The sequence below is a fragment of the Nomascus leucogenys genome, chromosome 9, assembly GCF_006542625.1.
Source record: "Nomascus leucogenys isolate Asia chromosome 9, Asia_NLE_v1, whole genome shotgun sequence".
Taxonomy (NCBI): domain Eukaryota; kingdom Metazoa; phylum Chordata; class Mammalia; order Primates; family Hylobatidae; genus Nomascus; species Nomascus leucogenys.
The window spans coordinates 110,249,537-110,259,333 of record NC_044389.1 but is presented as its reverse complement, the minus strand read 5'-3'; positions in this window follow the sequence as shown (position 1 = coordinate 110,259,333).

Sequence of the window (9,797 nt, the reverse complement as noted above, 5' to 3'; positions counted from 1 at the left end):
CCAGGAGGCAGAGGTTGCAGTGAGCCGAGTTGGCACCACTGCACTGCATTCTGGTGACAGAGCAAGACTCCAGCTCAAAAAAATAAAATAAAATGACAAGGCATACAAAGAAACAAGAAATCACAGTCCATTATGAGGAAGAAATAAATCAGTAGAAATCATTCCTGAAGAATCACAGGCATTAGAATTAGTAGAGAAGCATTTAAACAGCTGTCTTAAATATGCTAAAATTGCTAATGAAAAATATGGATTAAGAACTACAGAAAATCTGAAAAAATAAGAAAATCACAATATAGTAGTAATACAGAAATTATAAAAAGAAAAGGAAACAAATTGGAGCTAAAAAATATACCTGAATGAAAAACTCACCAGAGGGTGTTTCAATAGCAAATTTGAGCAGGATGAAGATATAATCAATACACATAGGGATAGCACACTTGAAATTCCTGAGTCTAAGGACACGAAACAAGAATAAAGAAATGTGAACAGGTCCTAAGGGACTTATGGGGCACCTTCAAGCCAACCAGTATGATAGTATGGGATTCCCAGAAGGGGAAGTGCAAACCCAAGGTGGTAGAGAGATTATTTGGAGAATAAAATCATCAAAAGTTTTCAAATTGGTTAAAGACAAGAACCTACAAATTCAAGTAACTTAAAGAACTGCATATAGCATAAACTCAGAGAGACTCAGACCTATATGTGTTATCATCCAACTCTAAAAGCCAGACAAATAGATAATCTTTAAATAACAAGAGATTTTTGGGAAGCCGAGGTGGGTGGCTCACCTGAGGTCAGGAGTTTGAGACCAGCCTGGCTAACATGGTGAAACCCTATTTCTACTAAAAATAGAAAAAATTAGCCGGGCATGGGAGTGCACACCTGTAATTCCAGCTACTCGGGAGGCTAAGCCAGGAAAATAGCTTGAACCTGGGAGGCAGAGGTTGCAGTGAGTTGGGATTGCACCATCGCACTCCAGCTTGGGCAACAAAAGCAAAACTCCATCTAAAACAACAACAACAAAAATAAAAAATACGAAGAGAAACATGACTCATGGGGTACAAGGGATCCTGGGCAAGGTGATCCACAGACTTCTTATGAGAGTCTTTGGAGGATATAGCAGGTGATATATTTAATGTGATCAATAAAAAAAAATTCACCAAATAATTCCATATTTGGCAAAAAAATTATTTCAGCCTATTTTTTTTTTTCAGAGTTTTGCTCTGTCACCAGGCTGGAGTGCAGTGGTACATCTCAGCTCACTGCAATCTCTTTCTCCCGGTTCAAGCAATTCTCCTACCTCAGCCTCCTGAGTAGCTGGGACTATAGGCATGCACAACCACGCCCAGCTAATTTTGGTATTTTTAGTAGAGACGGGGTTTCACCATGGTAGCCAGGGTGGTCTCAATCTCTTGACCTCATGATCCACACACATCAGCCTCCCAGTGTGCTGGGATTACAGGCATTAGCCACCGCACCCGGCCAAATTATTTCTTAAAAATTAGAAAGTTATTAAGACTATGTGATGCAAAAGCTGCAGGAGTTCATTGCCATTAGAACTGCTCTACAAGAAATGCTAAAGAAAGTAATTCACTTTGAAATGAAAGAATTTTAGACAGCAACATGAAGTCATATAGAGGTATAAAAACCTCTCGTAAAGGTAGGTGTAGGAAAAATGTGGAAACATGTATTTGTGAAATTTGCTCTTTACCCTTATTTTCTTCAAGATTTACATTACAAATGTGTACAAATAAGAATACATTTCTGTTAACAGGTACACCATGTATAAATTTGTAATTAGTGACATCAACAACGTGAAGCGGAAACGTACCTGTGGAAAAGAAGAGTTTTTGTATGGAATCAAAGTTAAATTCGCATTGATTTCAAAGTGGATGGTATAACTATAGGATGCAGTATGTCATTTCAATGGTAACTACAAAGAAAATAATTATGCACAAGATTATGCACAAGAGAAATTAAAAAGAGAATACAAATTTCAGCAAGAAAATCATAGAAACCCCAAAATATTGTTAGTTGAGGGTATAAAGGACAAAAAGCTAAAGACATAAACTTCAGGTCTTTCTTGCATACAAAATCCAATCAGTTTATCTCAAGAGTCTCTAAAGCCTTATCGGGTTTAGAATCAACTTAAATGTCTAAAATGCAAAGATTTACCTGAGATCCAAGACAAATTTCTACCAGCTGTGAGCCTGTAAAATAAAAAACAAGTTATTTCCTTCCAAATTACAATGGTTTTATAGGCAGTGGTTGAACAATCTCATTTCAAAAGGGAAATGTGAGCTTAAAGAGAAGGGGAAGAGGCTTCATGCAAGTCATAAAGCCGACATGGCAGAAATTACATCTTAAAGCTGCAAAATCATCTTCCTTGACTCTATATTCTTCATTCTGGGGACAGGGGTAGGCTTCTGGGGCTTTGGGAAGCACTGTACCTGCGGCTTTGCAGGGTGAAGCCCACATGGCTGCTCTCACAGCTTGGAGTTTAATGACCATGGCTTTTCCAGGCTGAAGTTGCAAGCGGCTGGTAGATTTATAATTCTGGAATTTTGAGGGGTGAGGCCTTTCTCCCACAGCTTCGCTACACGGTGCACCCATGGAGACCCTCTGCAGAGCTCCACCCACATATTATTGCTCAACATTGCCTAAATAAAAGCTCGATGTTGGGGCTCCAGCCCCGGAACAGGATTCTTTCTGGGCATCCAGGATTCCTGACACATTGTCTGAAATCTAGGTGGCAAATGCCAAGCCTCAACCACTCTTACACTCCAGAGGGCTCAGGCTCAAAGTTCCCCTCTTCTATTTGTCACTCTCCACTCATCATTTCCTCCAGTGACTAAGTGTGTGTCGTGCACCTTGCCAAGGCTCAAGGGGTACCTTGTACACAGGGGCTTCTGCCTGACTAGTGTGGGTCGTGGAGTCAACAAGAACTAAAACTTTTCACAGCTTGTTTACAATCTGGTGGAAAGAAACTGATCTCAGGAGACCACAGGAATTCTCAGTCCTATAGGTGAGGGAGAGGGAGAGGAACATGAGGAAAGGGAGATGAGAAGAGGGAGAAAAGCAGATGGAAGATGGAAGACCGGGGAGGACAGAAGTGGGATGTCCTTGAGTCATACATAAGGAACACTCATGTGTTTCAAGCAAATAACTGATCCTAATGTCTTCTCACTATTTTTTTCTGAACAACTGTTACAGTTTGCAAAGAACTCTGAATATTTTCTCAGCAAATATATATTGATATGATACTTTAAACAAAATGATGTTTGCCAGCACTGTTTGTCCTGAGATTTCCTGTTTGGTTGACTCAATTCTCTGGGGTGAAGAGGTTCTATGTGAACAAAAAGGGGTAGGCTTGGGCCTCACAGAGGTTTGTGGGTGAAGTCATGTCTGTGAGAGGCTGTGGAAGCTCACAGTCAGCCTGCATTGCTGTGGAAAATGGTGGGACGCCAAAAGCCGTGCAGGAGGAAAAAGGAAGAGCCGGGAGGCTGTGGAGGAGGCTGAGGTACTGCTGATGCCCTGGAGAAAATTTTGGGGAAAAGACAGAGATACCTAAAGCAATATGTAGGAAGTTTTAATTATGATATTAGTTGAAATTTCACAACCCATGAAATTTAAAGTAAATTCCACCTTGCTCAGTTTTTTCATAGAGTGAACTCTGAAGAAACAACTGTGTCACCAGTGTTGACTCTGGATGAGTGACAATTCCACCGAGTACTTTTTGAGACGCCTGCCTCGCCTGCACTGTTTGTTATTTTACTATTTCTCAATACTATTGTTCACCCCTACAATCTACTGGGGTTGATGCAGTCAGGGTGACTCAGCAGCTTGCACACCTTCGGACCACTCCTGGATAGGTCAACAAGTAGGGGAGGTTGTAAAGATAAAATCATAAATTTTTATAGTTGTTCTGGTTAGCATAAAACCAGGTGAGAAAAGCCTATTTCTGAATGGTTTAAACTCCATGTGATATGGACAGGAGACAGGGAAATACTGGGTAGAAGAGGGTGATTTCCCAGCAAAGGCCCCACTTTCAAGCCTGGATACCCGTGCTCCTAAATGAGAACAGGCATTTCAGTTTTCACACCCCCAAAATTTGTCTTTTGGCCCACCACACCTCCATTCTGCCCATATATAAACCCCCAAAGCCTAAGATCCAGGGCAGACCAGCAGGTGAGGAGACAAGGAGGCAACCAGATGGATGGCAGAACAGTGACACAGAGTAAGAGAAAAGGAGGGACATTGGACACTGAAAGGAATTTGGCCTGGGAGGATTGGAGAAGAGTCCAGCCACTGGGCAGCCTGACTCCATGGGAAGATCACTTTCCTACTCCATTCCCCCATTCCGGCTCCCCATCCATCTTGCTGAGAGCTGCCTCCACCACTCAATAAAATCTTGCACTCATCCTTTGAGCCCACATGTGATCTGACTCTTCTGGGATGCCTGGCAAGAGCTTGGGATATAGAAAGCTGTCACACTGGCCCTCTGCCTTTGAGATAAATCAGAGGGTCCACGGACCTGCAGACTCAAGCCGTCTGCAGATGGCAAAGCTGAAAGAGCTTTGTAACACTGTGGTTGCAGGCACCCACCACTAGACAATACCGTGGAGCCAGAGCCCAAAGTGCTCACCCTGGCCTGTGCACCTGCCCATCTCCATACTCCCCCTCCCTCAAGCAGTTTGAACAGGTGAGCCACACCCCTGTCACAAGTCCTGCAAGGGGAATCAGGAAACTGTCTCATTTCACATACAAATCTGTTAGCACCATATCAAGAAGTCTGAGGAATGGTAAGCTCTCGGGTTCACCCAGGAGAGTCTGTAACTTCTCTCATCTTTTCCTGACTCTTCTTCCTCTGTGTATTGATGTCATCCTCAGGCTGGGTGGAGACTGCTGCAGCAATTTTAGAACTCCTAGGGCAACAGGACAAGAGCCACTTTAAGAAGAAGGGCTGCCGCATCTTAAAAGCTTCTTTCTAGATGTGAGACAAACCTTCTCAGAAGCCCGCAGCACAATCCCTCTCATGTGGCATTGGCTAGGGCTGGGTTGCAGCACTCTTCCCACTGTAGCTCATGCGGCATTGGCTAGGGCTGGGTTGCAGCACTCTTCCCACTGTAGCTCATGCCAAGGGCAAGGAAATAAACATGAGTGACCTTAGCAAAGCTTTTCTCATAAAATGCATGTTGGTGATAATACGATCCTAACCCCTAAACTATAATGAAAAATTGATATTTTTGAAAAGTTAGACATTTGTAACCTTGCTTATACCTCAAAATAGCTTTGCAAGCTTTTAAAACAACTGGAAATAAATCAGTCTTAAATGTAAGACCTGAGACTATCAAGTTCCAGAAGAAAATCTAAGGAAAACTTATTGGGGAAAAAATTCTTAAGTAGGTCCTGGCAAGGAACTCAGACTAAGATTTCAAAAACACAAATGAGAGAATAGGAAGAGACGCATATGACTTAATTAAACCAATAAGCTTCTGTAAAGCAAAAAAAAAAAAAAAAAAAAACAGAGAACAGATGACCTATATAATGGGGGAAAATAATTGCAAGTTGTGAATCTAACAGGAGACTGATATCCAAAATTTATAAGGAACTCAACCCAACAATAATAATTACAAGAAAACCCAAATAACCTCTTTAAAATTCATCAAAGAGCAGAGGTTTCCCAACTCCATGCCTAGGTACACCTATAGGCACTTGATAACTGCCCACTGGATCCTCCATCTTCCACTGGTGGAGACTCAGAAGGCTGGGAGGCTGGGAAATTATTGGGTAAATACAATGGACATTATTCAGGTGATAGCTACACTAAAAGCCCAGACCTCACCACTGTGCAATATATCTATGTAGCAAACTGCACTTATAAACTTTAATTTTATACAAATCCAAAAATAAAATAAATGAAACATAGTGATACCTAAACTTTTCTACAGATCAAATGAATAACAATCTCTGGTGTAGGATTTTAGCTTTTGGCAAGATGGTCTACAAAAACACAAGCAGGGCAATTTGATCTGGCTATAAGCACATTGATCCCGTTTGGTTACTATAAGCACAGATCAATAGGTACAAGGACAAGAGACCCCAACCAGCAGAAAACCTAAAGGAGAAATTTGGGGAGAATGAGTGTAGTCTGAGGATTTCAATTTACTTTATTATGTAAGCGAATCTGAATATGTAAACTTGTGTGGAGATTGAAAGAATGGAAAGAGGAAAGATGAGAGACCCAAAGACTGCAACCCTTAATGAATCAAGAACTTGATGAACTGATGTGTAGTGAAAATCGAAGAGTAAGAGTCTTCACTAGTATGAAGTGTGTTAAAGTTAAAGGTTCTTTGACAGAGCAGTTATAAGTACTTCTTTGTCTGTATAAGTTATAGCATGGAAGTAGTTGCCTGAAGTATAATCTAGGTATGAGTAGAAACTTTCAGTTGTTGAGAATGTAAAGAACAGCAATGCTGGAGTTCTCTGCATGTACAGTGAAAAATGATGTCCACAAATCCTGGGAGAAATTGTAAACTAAGGGAATAAAGGGACTATATCTAGAAGGGGACACATGATAGGGTATAAATGATATCAGAGCTAAGGAACAGGTTTTTATTTGTTTATATCTGAGATGAAATCTAGATTTTTCATGGACCTAGTGGCTGGTGATATAGTACTTTCTATTATCAAGGCTAGAAAATTAAGACTTACTTGCTTCAAGTTCTCCACAAAGCTAGTACAGTAGGCTCAATAATGCTCCCTCCCCCTGCCCTGCCAATAACTCATGTCTTTATCTTTGGAACCTGTGACTATGTTACCTTACATGGCAAAACAAACTTTGCAGATGTGATTATGTTAAGGATCATAAGATAGAAGGGTTTCCTGAATCACCTGGATAGGCAATGTAATCTCAAAATCCTTACAAGTGGCACCCAGGAAGGCCACAATCAAAGACGTGTAAAGAAAGACGCATAGGCCAGAGATCCTAAGATGCCATGCAGTTGGCTTTCAAGATAGAATAAGTGCCATGAGCCTAGGTACACATTCTCTGGAACCTGGAAATGGCCAGGAATAGCATTTTCCCCTAGACCCTCAAGAAGAAATGCAACCTTGTGGACACCCTGACTTTAGCCTGTTGAACCAGATTTTGGAATTCTGATCTCCAGAACTGTGAAAAAATTAATTATGGTGCTTCAGGCCACAACATTTGTGATAATTTTTTACTGCAGAAATAGGAAATGAATTCAAACATGATTCAGCAATTCTCATCCTCTCTCTCCTGCATCATCAATTTTTCTCTTTCTACTAGATTCTTCCTAAGAGCGTATAGGCATGCTGTTTTTTCTGCCATCCCAAAGAAAATTGTCATTTGACTCCATTATTTTCTCCATGGACTTCTCAATTGTCAGGTGTATTCATAACCCATTCTTTGAATACTTTCTACACTTCTGTATCTAATTCTTCTCTTCCTACACTTTTTTTGAATGCACCTCTATTCAGGCTGTTGCCTCTACCAATTTATCAAAATTGGGACAAGGGAGAGGATTTTGAAAACTAACTAATGAGTCATACCTGGGTAACAAAATAATCTGTAGAACAAACCACCATGGCATGAGTTTACCTATATAACAAACCTGCATTGCACCCCTGAACTTAAAAGTTAAAAATATTGAAAATAAAAAAGTTTTGGAGACCTAAATTACATTATTTAATTCTAATTCTGAACAATTACCTCATCTAATATTTATGAAACAATTCTGATTCTAATTCTGAACAATTACATTATTTAATATTTATGAAAAAATTAAATGAAAAGAAATACACATAACAGTGTCATGGCTAGCCTTTGACATTCTCTTAAAAAATTAAAGCACAACATTCTGAAAAATTACATTATTCTAATGTAAGAAAGTGTGTGAAGAGCACAAAGTCAGAGAAGTCCACGGTGGCCCTAAGGGCTCACCTGGTTGCAGGTGGGCTTGTAGTTGGGTCCTGGCTTGTCTGAGGATCAGTTCCAGCAGTTAGTGATTGAAACTGGACACCCTGATGGACCTGGTTAAACCTGCATCTCTGCATTTCTCCAGGGCCTAGGAAAGAAGGAAATGGGTGTAGATCTTTGATGTATCCTGGCTTTCTCATTTGTCATTTAACCTTTTATTTAGTGTGGTAAAATACATATAACATACAATTCATCATTTAACCATTTTAAAACATATAGTTTATTGGCATTAAGTCCATCCACCTTATTGAGCAAGCATCACCATTATACATATATTACAATTTTAATCATCCCAACCTAAAACTCTGCTCATTAAACAACTACTTCCCATTTCCCCTCATTTCATCCTCTGGCAACCACCATTCTACTTCCTGTCTTTGCATTTAATTATTCTAGGCACCTCACATAGTTGAACTTATACAGTATTTGTCCTTTTGTGTCTGGTTTATTTGGCTTAGTAAAATGTCCTCAAGGTTCAAATTATTATTGCACGTATCTGAATTTCCTTCCTTTTTAAAACTAAATAATGTCCCTTTGTGTTTAGACACTAAACTCTGTTTATCCCTTCATTTGCTGATGCTCACTTGCATTTTCACCTTTTGATTATTGTGAATAGGATTATTATGAATAAGGTTATTGTGAATAATAACACTGCTTCAAAAATATCTACTTTAGTTTCTGCTTTTAATTTATTTAGGTATTGTGAGCCCCAAATACCTGAGACATGCCCCAGTCAATTTAGAAATTTATTTTTCCAAAGCAAAACCTCCCTCCTATTGTCCAGGCTGTCCTCTGCTATGGTTACTGGGCTTGTTTTCAGCATAAAGGTCGCAGTGTTGTGTTATCCTTTCCAAGTGAGTCTTCAGGCCTTTTCCTTTTATATATTTTTGCAAGAAAGTTAATGAGGCATCTCATCCAAAATGCATGCTATCATGAGTATATTTTGGCATTGGGTGAACAAGGTGTGTTGGCACCCAAACCAGGCCTTCATCTTTTACTTTTCAACCTTTCTTATCTTGAATACATCCTCTGTCCTTGGTAGCCTTTTTGTCCTCAAGAGGATACTGGGATTTGAAAGCTGTCAGATCTATTTGGGGAATTAAAGGTGCCTGGACCTCAGCACTGCTATTGGTTGGGTGCCTGGCTGTGCAGTCAGTGAAAGCGTTCCCTCTAGCTAGATTGGAATTCCTGTGCTGATGGCATGGAAAATGCCTAACAGCTATTTCCCTTGGGGTTGCCAATACCTCCAATAGCTCCAACATGGCTTTGCGTATTCAATTTTAGTATTATGCACCTTTAGCAGTCCCCTTTCCTTGCAAATAGCTCTGTGTGCATGGACTATCATGAAAGAATATTTGGAATCAGTTTAGATATTGGTTCTCTTACCTTTGGACAGATGCAAGGCTCTCATAAGGGCGATTTACTCAGCCTTTTGTACAGAAGTCCCTGTTGGGAGAGTTCTTGCCGCTATTACCTCCAAGAGAGTCACTATAGCCTAGACAGCATTCCTCCTTCTGTTGGTGACTAGGCTGCTTCTGTCCACAAAGAGCATCCAGTCTCCACCCTGGAGGGCTGTGTCCTTCAGATCTGGTCGACTGGAAGACTCTTGATCTACAACTACTAGGCAGTTGTGTACTAGTTCCTTTGGTTGCCCAGTAGGTGTCAACAAAGTGGCAGGGTCTAAGGCTCCAGTGGCCTGTAGTTTGATTAGATATTACCTATGGTGCACATTGCAGTGTGATTTAATGCCTTTTGAATAAGGAAATTATTTTCTTTCTTTTCTACATTTTTATAGAGG